This window comes from Macrotis lagotis, chromosome 3 (assembly GCF_037893015.1).
Source record: "Macrotis lagotis isolate mMagLag1 chromosome 3, bilby.v1.9.chrom.fasta, whole genome shotgun sequence".
NCBI classification, from domain to species: domain Eukaryota; kingdom Metazoa; phylum Chordata; class Mammalia; order Peramelemorphia; family Peramelidae; genus Macrotis; species Macrotis lagotis.
The window spans coordinates 29,557,126-29,571,209 of record NC_133660.1 but is presented as its reverse complement, the minus strand read 5'-3'; positions in this window follow the sequence as shown (position 1 = coordinate 29,571,209).

The following is a 14,084-nucleotide window of genomic DNA, read 5'->3' as shown; positions in this document are numbered from 1 at the left end:
TAAATGGCCAATTTCTACGTGGTAGGATGTCTCCAATGAGTGCCCCAGGAATCTGTGCTTGGTCTGTGTTTTTGATTAATTTTAATTGATGTTTTTTGCAGTTATCAAATTGGCAGATGTCATAAAGTTGGAACGGATAATCAAGCAATATCTAGAGTCAGAATCTGACTAGGTTTCACTAATATTTATAGAGTACTTTAAGATTCGCAAAGCATTTTGTAATTATTATTTTATTCTCGCAGCCACCATTCATGGAAGATGTTATTATCTTTGCTTTACATTTGTGAAAAGTAAAGCGGAGAGAGATTAAATGATTTATTTAGTCACACAACTGATGCCTGAGGTATGGTTTGAACCCAGATCTTCCCAAATCATAGTCTAGTGTTCTATCCACTATGCCACAGAGCCACTCCCCAAAAATGGTCTGGCAGGGAAGACCAGTGGGTTTGATCTAATATGATGATAGGCTTAATCTAATAAGATAAATGAAACATCTTTCAGTTGTGTATTCAAAATCAAATTCACAAAGGCATAATGAAGGAATTGTTGTTCTGGAAAAAAAAACCCTTCAGTTTTATTAGATTAGTAGCCTAGTTTTATTAGATTACATTCTAATGTATAATCTAGTGTGTGTGATGAAGATCAAGTGTAATGGACTGGTTCATATAGATAGTATAGTAATCAAAGACAGTTCTAAAAGACTTGTGATAGATAATGCCATCCACAACAAGTGAAGGAACTATGGAGTCTGAATACAGACTAAAATTTGCTATTTTCAATTTTTAAAATTTGTTTCTTGTTTTATAGCTTTTTCCCCTTCTTATTTTTTTCTTTTTTTTTGTTCTTATTCTTCATTCACAACATGATTAATATGGGGAGATAAAGATTACAAACTCAAAGTGAGTCAGGATTAAAATAAGAAAGCCAACATAATGTAGTAAGATACATGAAGATTCACTGTTTTTAGGAATAGGGAAACAATAATCTCACTATATAGTTTGTCCTCCCTTGATCTTATAAAGAGTATAATATTGAATCCTGGCCAGCACTTTTTAAAAAGGGCTATAACAAGCTGAAGAGTATCCAGTGAAAAGGAAATCAAGATGATGAAAATCCTTGAATCATTATTATATGAGAGTTGGGTAAAATAATTAGGCACATATGGGATGAAGAGGAGAAAAGATAGGATAGGAAAAGGAGCATTCAAATTTCTTAATGGAGGAGGGCTTAAATTTGTTGTATTTGTATGCAAGAGAAAATGTGTGGAAGTGGTAGAGAGGAAAACTTAAACTTGATATCAGGAAAAAAATATTAAACAAACCTTTTCATCAATTAGAACCATGCAGAAGTGTATTGGGTGGCTTCAAGAGCTGGTAGATTCTGCCACCTTGGAAACATTCAAGCTGAGTTCAGAAAGACATTTACCAAACGTGTTATAAATTTTGATATATAAATAAAACTGAGGAGAAATTTCATTCAAGCCATTCCATGAGGTTCCTTCCATTTACCAAATTAAATAAATCTGAAAAGGAAAAATAGTCAGTGGAATAGGTTAGACAAGTAAGTATCAGAAATAATTGAAGTCAGTCATCTGGGTTTTGAAAAACAAAAGAGAGAGAGGACATGAACCACTTAGCAAAGAATTCATTTAAGAACTAAAGGAAAACCTAAAACGATTGGTGATACAATAATAGTTGTGAATTAGCACTATATATATATATATAATAACAAGTTTGAAGTGGATAGTCAACTTTACATATGATTTCATAAAGCAATTGGAAGTAAATTGATAAAAGCAGTAGTAATAATAATAAATAATAAAAATAATAGTTGTCCTTCAATTTTTGAAATCATACACACCAAACTAATGATGGGATAACTTGAACATTATGCTTATTATACTAGGCAGTATGTTGTGCAAAGGTATCTTTCTCTCTTGCACTTGCCAAAATCATTTCACCCCATCATCTGACTGATAGGAAACAGAACTCTTGGTGATTGTGTGGATATTGGAGAAATCCTTGACTTTTGAGTACAATATCAGTGAGTCACCTCAGCACTCTAATAACAATAGCATGTGATATCTGGTGACAAGAAATATCACACTTTGATAACACAGATAATCCAAACCTTGTCTTTTGATGGATTCATCATCAGTCAGACCTTTTAGATGTTCAATATTGAGTATTCAGAGTATGCTGCAGCCAGATCATACCAGCTCATTTGAGTTTGGTTAAATTTTCAGAGTTAGCACTTATGACTTCCAGCAAAGATGGTGGAGAGAAGACAGGCACAGTTCTAAAGTCTCACGATCTTTCCCCATCTATGATATGAAACAAACCTCTTAACAGAAATCCGATCCACAAAACCCAGAAAGAAAAGCCCGGAAAAAGGACATACCTCAGAATTTGTCTTCCACAGTCCTAGGTGAGTCCGGAGGGCAGATCAGCCTGATTTGCATGGGGTTGGAGCCTGGGAGCCTGAAGGCCTGAGAGTCGGACCTGCTTGATCAGCAGCGGGGCTAGAGCCTGGTCAACCTGCAGGAGCTTGGGTCAACTGGGGAGCAGAGGCATTGGTGTTGGCGCTGACTCTTCCAAGCTTGCCAGCAGGGCTGGTGGTGGGGGAGAGTTGCAGTGCAGGAGAGCTGCAGACATCATCCCTGGTCTCCTCTGGTATGAGGAACTCCAAGTCCAGGCCTCCATTTTCGCTGAAGTCTCTTCCCAGAACAAACACAATTATAGACTACTTTTACAGACTACTTCTACCCCAGACACAGGTGTGTGAGCAGAACTACCTCAGCTGACAAATAAGGAGAGTGATGACCTCACAATTGATTGAAGACAAAAGTATTTAACAGCTTCAATCATTCCTCTAGGCCAAGGGAGAAGGCCTCAATCAAGGTCAAAGACACATCAGAGAAAGCAACCAGCACCTCCTACTGGACAGCTAGAGAAATTATACTCAGTGAGCAAATCCTCTAGTACCCCCTCCTGGTCAGCTGGAGATATTACACTCAGTGAGTGAAACCTCTGGGCATCCACCAAATATCTGGGAATCAGTCCCTCCCCAACTCAAGGTGTTAGCAAAATGAAGAAAGGTCAATGGAAGGTGGATCCATAGAAAGATTCTTGGAAGGAAAAGACCCTAACTCAGAGAGACCTAGAACCACGGAGGAGAATATGATCCAGTCTCCAGCACAGTAAAACTTCCTTGAAGAAATAAGGAAGGAGTTTAAAAATCAATTGGAAAATTTGGGAAAAGAAACCCAAGAGAAGGTTAACACCTTGCAACAAGAAAACAAATCATTGGAAAATACAATTGGACAAATACAAAATGAGAATAATTATCTCAGATCCTCAAAAGTACAAATACAAAATTTGAATAATTCTCTCAGAATTAGCACTTACATTTTGGAAATTGACAATATTACAAATTAGGTCTTAATTTATTGTTTTGTAGATTGGTAAGATTTAAGAAAGTGATGGAGAAAATTAAACTAATTAAGCTTAAAGTATTTTATGTATACATAGATGAAGAACACACACACACACACACACACACACACACACACGCACGCACGCGCACAAACACAAACAAATCCACTTACTCCTGGACAAGTATATAAGTTTTACTAGCACATTACTGGTTTGATGAGATGACTAGAGAATGAGATGACCAGAGAAAACAAAAGAAAACAAAAATAAACAATAGACTGTAAATTTATCTGAAATCAAAAAATACTTTTTGAGTAAAGAAACTGATATAGAAATAAAGGAAAGAAAGGCAAGAGTTATTTAGGAAAACTAATCCTCCTCAATTATCTCTGAGTCTAATATTAATAGTCATTTTTAAACTGCTAATCCTGAATTGGGGCAGCTAGGGGGGGTATAGAGTGAAGGATAGAGTGAAAGGTCTAGAGTCAGGAAGACTCTTCATTCACAATCCCAATTGAATCTCAGACATTTACTAGTTGAGGGAGATTAGTATGCATGATATATAAGGGATTCCCCCATTACACACTCCTCATACATGTGCACACACAAATATGCATACATAATGATGATCAATATAAATAACAGTAAAAGATATTGAATTTTATGTGATTATTATACCTGAGTTTGGCTACAGAGAAAAGCTGAGAAAATCCACATCCCTTCCTTTATTCCATAAATGGAGGTCTCAAAATGTGAAAGATGTACTACAAGACATCTTTGATGTGCTATAAAGTATTACTGACTTTTCAAAAATCTTTTTAGATTGTTTTTCCACTATTATTAAAAGAGAACATTTATTGGGTTTTGGGTGGGCAGGAAGGGTTATGTTTGAAAACATTGCAAAATTTTTAAAAAAGCATCCATAAAATGAGAAAAATAGAAAAATATTGAAGGAATTTAATAAATAAGTTGCCAAGTCTTTCTCCAGATCTATCATCCTATTATGATTTTATCTCATAAACTGTGAGGATGTAATCTCTTTGTATAATCATATATTCAAACAAGATTCAATATTGTGCATCACCTCAAACACCTCAAATATTGAAAAATATTTCAAAAGCAAATTAGTCAATGAGTTCTTTGATTGAAATCTAGGGATAGGGTGGAGAATGGAATTCAGAGTTCAATTAGTACATCAGTCCCAATGGACTCAGTGCTTACTTCATGGAGAACACCTAAGTAGATGGTCTTACCTTCAAGACTAAATTTTTGTGCCACTACTTACTGGAAACCATTCCTAATTCCCTCACTTAGTACTCCCCCTCTTCATTGATTATTTAATTCTTACTTACCTGTTTATATGCTCTCTTCTCTGTTAGAATGTAAGTTCTTCCTCCAGGACTATGAGCTTTTATTCATTTCCTTTTAATCTTCAACTTCTAGTAGTCTTGCACATGGGAAGCACATAATAAATGCGCTTTTGGATTTGCTTGAGTTGGATACAATCCAATAACAGGGAAGTCATGGAAGGAGTGCTAGGTTTAGAATCAGAGAAAACAAGTTCAAATAGCAACTTTTTCATTAACTACCTATGTGACCTCATTGAGTCAAATTTTTCTGGGTCTTAGTTTTTCCCTTTCTTCTGAAAAAGAGGAAATTGAACTAGTTAACATTGAAAGTTCCTTTCCAGCTTTAAATCTATTCATAGGATCCTATGAATTGGAATGGATTCAAAACAGTTTAAAAAATCCTTTTTTTAAAAAAATAATTTCAAATATAAACTAGTTTAAAAATATTATAAAAATTTTATGTTTGAAATCCCTTAGATTTCTGTCTAGCTTTTGTAATTTTCATATTTTCTCTATTTTTCTACTTGTACAATTTACACAGAAATTAACTCCATCCCCTATTTGAATAATGCTGGGTTTGCATTCCTAGAAATATGAGCTTGATTCAAAACAGGATTATTCAAAGTTAAAATTCCCATAAGAACAAGGTTATAGATGGAGGTTACATTCCTGGAGATTGGAAATAAGCTATCATTCTGTCATGTAAGAGAAAAGGGGACAAAATTAGAGGTGGAAACAAAAATATTGCATATCAGAAATTGTAAAAAACTTCTCTTAACTGTTAGTATTTATTATAAAATGACACAGAATTTTTAAATTGCATCTTTCTACATATTGAGAGTGATTAGGATTAAATTAAGAATTGAGAATAAACTTTAAATATAATGTCATTTTCTCTTTTTCTTCTTTTCTTTGATTCTTTCTTTCTCCTTTCTTCTCTCCCTTACTCCTTTCCTCCCTCTTCTTAGTACCTTTGTTTTTCTTTCTCTCTTCCCTCCTCCCTCCCTCCCTCCCTTCCTTCCTTTTTTATTTCTTTTCTCTCTCTCTTTCTTCTACTTATCTCTCTGCTCACAAGACGAATTTCACTGCTGCCCTTCACTGAAGATTTGCTTCCCCATTTCTGACCTGAACCAGTTTATTCCTCCCTGTGCATGGAGGAGAACCCCTACTCAGTCCACACCATGTAAGATAAGATTTAGATACATTCAGAGACCCCCAATCTAGAGATCCATAAGCCTAAGGGTCACCAGAAGTAGGAGATAGCTGACTAGAAAATCAGTTTAAAAAAATTGTAGTTTGTTTAATTTGAGAGGCTTTGTGAAAGTATAAACCTTATAAATGGTATTGGGATCTGACTATCTCATCTATGGTAAGACTAATATTTACCAGCATTTCTCTGTCATAATTCCTCCCCGTCCTTTACCCACAAAATGGGGGGGGGTGCAGTGCCCTGTGCCAAGGATTAGTTTTCCCTAAAAGGAGACTGTATGACTTCCCCCCATTCCTCTTTTCATGAAGTTTTTTTTTTCCCTCAACAACCAACATGAGGTAGGCTCAGGTTTCCCTCTTTCTTACCTTATTCCCTAAAAATAAACAACTATTCTCCTAAGATCTAATTAGCTGTAATTTCCCTCAGTTTCCTAGTCACCTGAGGGATTAAAAAGTTCAAGCTATGTGGAGTCTATGCCTTTCAGACTTGGTGGATTCTTGGTACATTACCAAGTCCTTCACCATATCCAGATGATGGTGAAATTTCAGACAGATTTTCATAGGAAAAGAAGGTCAGTCTATCTTTTTTTGCACAACCTTACTATGTTAGGAAAGAATAAACCTCAATTTAACTACTCAATGTCTTGTGGTTATTAAGAGAGTGCTGATATAATAGCTGCCTCCAGAACCTTCCTTCCTTATATTCATACCTCTCCCTTGGCATCTGATACATTAAACTTTCTTCTTCCCTTTCTGATCATTCCTTGGTCTCCTTTGCCTCCTCCTACCACTTAAAGTGGAATCTTATCCTAAAATCTTCTTAATCTCCCTTTAAAGCCTTAAGGGCAAACCCATTGCCATTATTATTTCTATTGAAATGTCTTCTAAGTTTATATCTCTACTCTTAATCTCTTCTTAGAACTTCTGTACTGGATAGAACCTGGGTTTAATTTATGGATGGTAAGAAGGACTATGTGATAACAAAAAAGACTTTGACTGAATAGCAAGGAGCTCAGATTTCCATTAACTGGAGAGAGCCCTAGTAGAGATTCTTTGAAAAGGCTATTGGTGCAGGAAACATCCCTGATGCTATCTAGAGAAAAGCTTCAAGGAGGCCAATTAGAATAATATTTTTATGCTAAATTCCACAGATTTCAAACTGCAGCCTATCAAAGTCTCCAGAGAGTTGTTAAGGAGATTCTGTTGGTCAGGTTCAAGCTAAGATCTCTAAATAACTAAGCATGTTTGTCAATTTGCTATCCCTTTGTTCCACCCAGTCTTTCCATGAATAAAGTTCTCCATATATTCTCTATTTTATCATAGGCTCAGACCTCTGAAGCTGGAAGGGATCTCTAATATCATCCAAACCAATGTATTCACTTTACAGATGGGAAAACTGGGATCCATGAAGCTGAAGTTTACACACACAAAAAAAAAAAACAGTCAGGTTTGAGGACAGGTTCTTTCATTCTAGATTCCACCCTCTTTCCTCTAAACCATGCTGCATGTTCAATTGCTTCTCCATACGGTTGCTAAAATAATGTTCCTAATGTGCCAATCTAATTCCAATGCTCATCTCCTTCAAAACCACCACTCTTCCAAATTGCCTGCCAAAGACAATATTAAACAATAAAATACAATAAACATTTATTAAGTGTCTACCAGGTACCAAGCACTCTGCTAAGCATTGGGGAAACAAAAGGAGGCAAAAGACAAGCCCTGAATATATATATCAAGCTATATACAGGATAAATAAGGCATCACTAGAGGGAAAAAGCATTGAAAAGAAGAGGGATTGGAGAAGGCTTCCTGAAATATATAGGATTCTATGTGAGCCATAAGCTCTTCTCATTCTGACATTTGATCTCTTATTTTCTACCTGCCCAGATTTATCTGGACCACTTTCTATCTTCTACTCATATCTTATTCTCTTCTATCTTGATGTCCCTATTCATCTCATGTTCTATGTCTGGAAAGTATCTGTCCTACACTTCCATCAGTTGAGGTTTATCTTATTCCAAGAGGAGTCCCCATGACTTCCTCACAAGGTGAAGGTGATCTCTCCCTCCACAAATGATTCTTAATGACTTATTCACTAAACATCTTTTTTGGATTCAATATCCCTTACATCAAATTTATTTCTCTATCTGTCTTTATCCCCTGTTAGAATATAGGCTCATTGAAGGCAGAATCTGTACTGGGTTTGACTTTACATTGGACTTGGATAGCACATAGAACAATAAGAATAATACTTACCAAGGAACCTATACTCATCCCCCTTCTCTCACGTTTATTAAGTGGTCAACCATGTTATTCTGGGGCTCATTTCTTCATCTGCCAAATGAGGGGACTGGATTAAATGGTCGCTGAGGTCTCTTCTAGCACTAAATCTGTGATCCTAAGAACTTCTTGGCTTCACTTTCCACATCTGTAAAATATGGGATTTTGACAAGATAACAACTGAAGTTCTTTCCAACTCTGGATCAATACTTTTGTTTTATATAGAAGAGATTTTAGGAATGTTTGTTGGATAGAGTAGTACTAATTTTTAACCTTGTGGCATTGATATGAATATCAGGATGGCATTTCTATAAAATTATATATATCCATACATGCATATATATATATATATATATATATATGCCTATGTGCATTCATACATATTTGTGTGTAGGCATACATCTACATATGTAAATAAATATTAAAGACCATAAAAATCTAATACTTTATAACTTTTAAAAATACTTTGCAAACATTATTCCATTTAATATTTTCCCCAAAATAACCACAGCTCCATAAGTTAAAGAATGAAGATACATCATATCCATTTCACGGAGGAGGAAACAGTTTTTTTAAATGTTTGGTGACTTGCCTAGAATTGCACAGTTTGCAAGTATCTGTTTATCCTGACAGGTAGAGATCCAACATTCTTTACCATACAGCGACAACCACATTCTAAAAATATAAACTTCCACAGAGTCAGTTTCTTAAAAGAAGTAGAATTTTCTAAAACTTTTAAATTATTTAAAAATTTGGGGGGTCATTTTTTACAAAGCCTAATCTGTTGATGAGACTGATTACACTAGTTTGTTCCATTACTTGACTTTTAATGATGTGTTAATAATTAATTTAACTTTTCATCATGTTATAAAAAACCCAGTCATTCATCAAATCCAGATTCCATTTTCATCTGCATTCCAAATGAGAGAATCAGCTCCATCCTTCATGTTTTCCACTCCATGTGTTTGCAGGGTTCTATCTCTCTTCTTCCTATTTAAACTGTCGTGGACAAATGTGGGAAAACAGAAGTAGATTAACTGAAAGCTTTCAGATTCTGTATATAGACAAGGGAATGAGTAGATGCTTCTGAAGCAAAATCCTGAAATTTGGAAAATTCTTATACTAATGATTCTGAGGGCTCTACCAGGAAGACAAAATTATCAAATGAGATCATAGTCTAGGCATCCCCCAAATTTATTTTTTATTAATTTATTCAAACATGAAAGTTCCTCAATGATATCAGAAAATTAGTACCTGGAATTCTACTCTGAAAGTCATTCTGGCATCGAAACAAATTCCTAAGGGGGCCCAACCTATACCAGATGAAAGTTCAGTAAGTTCTGTTTTCCAAGTAAATAAAGTCAAACGGTCCTTTCAGATACTATGACCTCTCTAACACAGAAATTCAACAGCTGGCTGACTTACTCAAAGTAGGAATATCAGTAGTCAGTCTGTTGTCTCAGGTCTAAAAACATGTATCAATTTAGAGGAGAGCAGTGTGAAATTTGTTTACATATTCATAAGGCCTTTGAACTTTCTGGTCCATGTCATTTGGTATTTGAAAAAAAAGAGAGAAACTATTTGGTGGTCTGAGGATGAGGGGTTGGGGGAGGCCTAATCTGTAGCTTACTTAGTCTCCAAACCAAAAAATCCATTGATTCATATAACTAGATTTATGCAAGATTCTAAAGAAATTACTCCCAAATCAAATGAAAAAGTTAATATTGAAACAGTAATAACTCTTTTGTAGCTGTGAATACAGTATGAAGTTGTAAGTATTAAGATTCTTGGTAATGCTGTAATAAAATTTTTGACAGGACTTATTGTAGAGAATTCATACAGGGGGCAGCTAGGTGGCACAGTAGATAGAGCACCAGCCCCGGAGTTAGGAGGACCTGAGTTCAAATCTGATCTCAGACACTTAATAATTACCTAGCTGTGTGACCTTAGGCAAGTCACTTAACTCCATTGCCTTGCAAAAAAAAAAGAGAATTCATACAAACAATCAACTTGAGGATCTTATTATTTAGTCTTTGAAATTCACTCATTCCTGCATTCATTTATAAATGTTTAGTGTCTATTACAGTCAAGGTAAATATTCAATACTGTTATTAAAAATTTTTCAAGAATTTCGATCAATACAATAATCATGATTCCAGTGGACTGATGACCAATATAGATATTTACTTCTTGCCATATCAGTGATGGACCAATATGGAAAATGATGTATGCAGTTTTGGGACATGACCACTATGGAATTTATTTTACTTGATACCTTATTTTTAAAAAGAAAAAGGTTTCTTTTCTTTTTTTTAATACTAGGTAGGGGAAAAATAATTGTGTAATAATTGGAAAAAAATAATTTAAAGGTAATCCTTTGAAGATAACCTTTGAGAGGGTCTAAGGTCAGAAAATATGAATTCAATTTCTCACTATATTTAGCAGAGATTCTCTTAACAATATTATTAAAACAGTGCAATGCCTGGCAAATTATAAGTGCTAAAGAATTAAGCAGGAGTATACAAGTCTAATTTTTACTAGATTGTTCACCTACATGGAGAGGAAGGGGAGAAGGGAGGCTGGCAGAAAAATGAGGAGCTCATAAACTTGTGAATGGATGAATATTGAAGCACTATCTTTGCATATAATTGGAAAAAGGAAATCATGAGGGACAGGACTTCAGAAAAGCCTAGAAAACTTAAATGAACTAATGCTGAATGAAGTGGGCAAAACCAGAAGAGTATTATTATGAGCCCCAGAATAACATGGTTGACCACTTAATAATATATAATTGTACTCAACAGCACAATCATCAGAGACAACTTTAAAGGACATGTAACAGAAAATACCATCCATATCCAAGAGAAGTAACTATGGAGTCTGAATGTAGAAAAAAGCTTACAGTTTTCAATTTTTCAATTTTTTTTGTTTATGCCTCTTTTTTTTGCTTTTTGCTTTTATTCTTCTTTTACAATATCATTAAAGTGGATATTTGGTTAACATATTTATACATGTATAATATATATTGGCTTGCTTTCTATCAAGGGAGAGGTGAGGGAAGAAAGGGAGGGAGAAAAGATGAAACTCAAAACCTTTCAAAAAATCTTCGTATGTAACTGGAAAAAAATAAAATATTTTAAAAAATTAAATAATTATTGAATTATTGCTTAAATAAATTAATTATGTGTTCATTGCTGATGACACACTATTGTAAGATGGTGGTTCCTTTACCCTGAATCTTCCCCACACAGAAGCTAGATTCTTCCCCACATAAAACTTTCATCCCTCCAAATTCCCTTGGAGTCTGTAGTGAAGCTTCCTCAACTGATCCCCCAGCTTCTCTGATGCAGCTTCTTGGACTAAAGGACAATGAAAAGGCCGAGCCAAGGAGACTCTAATCCTCTTAGACTTGACATTTTTCAAGACCATGCAAGTTACTGAGGAGAATCACATGCAGAGGAGATAAGTGCCACTCTAATCTTGTTTTATATCCTTGCTGTATAGCAGTAAAGAAAACGTCTTCCTCTGTTCAGTGTTTAATGAGACATGATTGCCTCATTTTGTCCTACGGTGGAACCTGAACTGAGGATTTAATAACCATGTTTACAACACATAGGAAATATTGGTTAAACCCTAGGACAAGGAACTCTATAGACTTGTTTACAGTCTTTGTTGAACAGGAATTTCATTTTATGAGAAATTCCTCACCATTGCTCGATATCCAGACAAGACTTGCACATTGTGGTCCATTAAAAGGTGTCTCATAACAATATTTATTATAAAGAACTAGGTCTCGTAATTATGTACAAGATGGAATTTTGGACATTCTTTCTCCCATTGTGTGAGAAATATTTACCTCCATCATTAACCAGCAACACTTAAACACTTTTCTGTTTGTTTAATTTTTTAAAAAAATGTCATTAAGATGTCTGTCCAGGACAATTTTGCTGGAAATTGATCTCATAAGATTGCCTGAAAAATGAAGTGGAGAGTCTCAGGGGCATTTCCAGTACCTCCAAACAGCAAACTGACTTTTGAGATCATTGTATTTGGACCACCATCTGTGTATGGAGAAAAATCAGAAGGAAAGGGAAAATAATTACATTCTCCTCTTAAAACAGTAATATAGGTTTAAAAGTTACATGAGCATTGCGTTAATTTTTTTTAAAGACTTTTGCCTAATGGTTCCCCAGGGTCATTGTTTTCAAGATAACAATTTTTCTTAAAAGTAAAGGGAAAAAAATGCCAAACCTTACATGAAACTTGAGCTGCCAGAAACCTAATAGTTTGGTCCAGCTCTAAATCATAAGTAAACCTATCACCAAAATATTTCACAGACTACCCTAATATAAATATCAGTCTTTGGTTCCTGGCTTGTATGAAACATGTAGTTATGGAGCTTTATGGAACAGAGAGTATGCAGACAAGACCCCATGCCACAAATTTTTCTATTAATACTTTACTTCATTATGTGATCATTTTTCTTGTTTAACTGTTGTTGCCACTTTTGCTTGTTTCATTTTTCTTTTGTAACCAAGAAATAAGAAAACATAAAATAATATAAACCGAGTAGTTTCCTGGTTTTTTTTTTCAAGTTTGCTTTTACCTTGTCTTCTGGTTACTTATTCTGCAAGTGAGTAAATCTCTTAATAATTTCCAATTATTAAAAGAAACAGGGTGTATAGGGAGCTGCCTTCAAAAGCAAGAAAACCTGGTTCAAATCCCAGCTCTAATACCTAATTCTTCAATTATTAATTTTTATTTTATTATTGAAAAGCATAAGAATAATCAATGATTTAAAAGGAAAACAATACTATGGTCTCTTTTAATATATCTTCTTGAGTACCTTTTTCCTCCCCTAAATTTTCATTTTCAGTGTGAGGGGAGACTGGCCAGAGAAGGTCTTATGAGCACACACAACTTGCTTTGTCTAGTGAAATCCTTCATATAGACTTCAAATCAGTTCTCTGGAGGTTTAACTCAAAAGAGTGAGTAGGAGTTGGGTTAAGAATCTCCCAGATTCATTGGGGGTCTAAAAGCTGCACAAAACATTTACCAGAAAAGCTGAATATTACATGTTTTTAACTTTACCAAATAGAGGCAACTTGAAATTTTAAATTTTTTTCACATCTTTGAATGAACTAAATTGGTAAAAGATGCCATCAGTAATTACTTCTTTTGTATTGTGAATGAGAGATTCCATGGCAATATGTCTAGGCTAGACTAGGAGCATTAGTGTAAAATGGAATATGGAGGCTTTTTGACCAAGAAAATGTAAATCAAATGCAAGACCACAAACTTTTATGTGGTTCTCACTCCACTACATCTACAACTCTACATGTACACCAAATGTAAATCTGGCATAACTTTTTGGATAGGCATAAAAAATTTGCTTGAAAAAGTCTTCCAAAGAGGTGATTTATTCATTTCATAAATTTAAAAAATGTTCTCCCATATAAGTATAGTCAGATACTAAAAAGCAGTTTATCTTTACCCAGACATTGTACCTGACCTATTATATACTTATATAAATCTATACACAGAAGCCCAAATTCCACACTCAAAAATCTAATATCAAAAAAAATTTTAAACTGGTAATTTATCTATTACATACAGCATCTCACTCTCTCTTCCAAGGTAGGGTTAAAATAGGTCATAAAAGTGATACCAGAAGTAAATTAGGAGAATATGGAATATGCCAGATCTATGGAAAGGGAAGCAATTTTTGACCAAAGGAGAAATAGAGAAAACACTATAAAATGCAAAATGAAGAATTTTGATTTCATTAAATTGAAAAATATTTGCACAAATA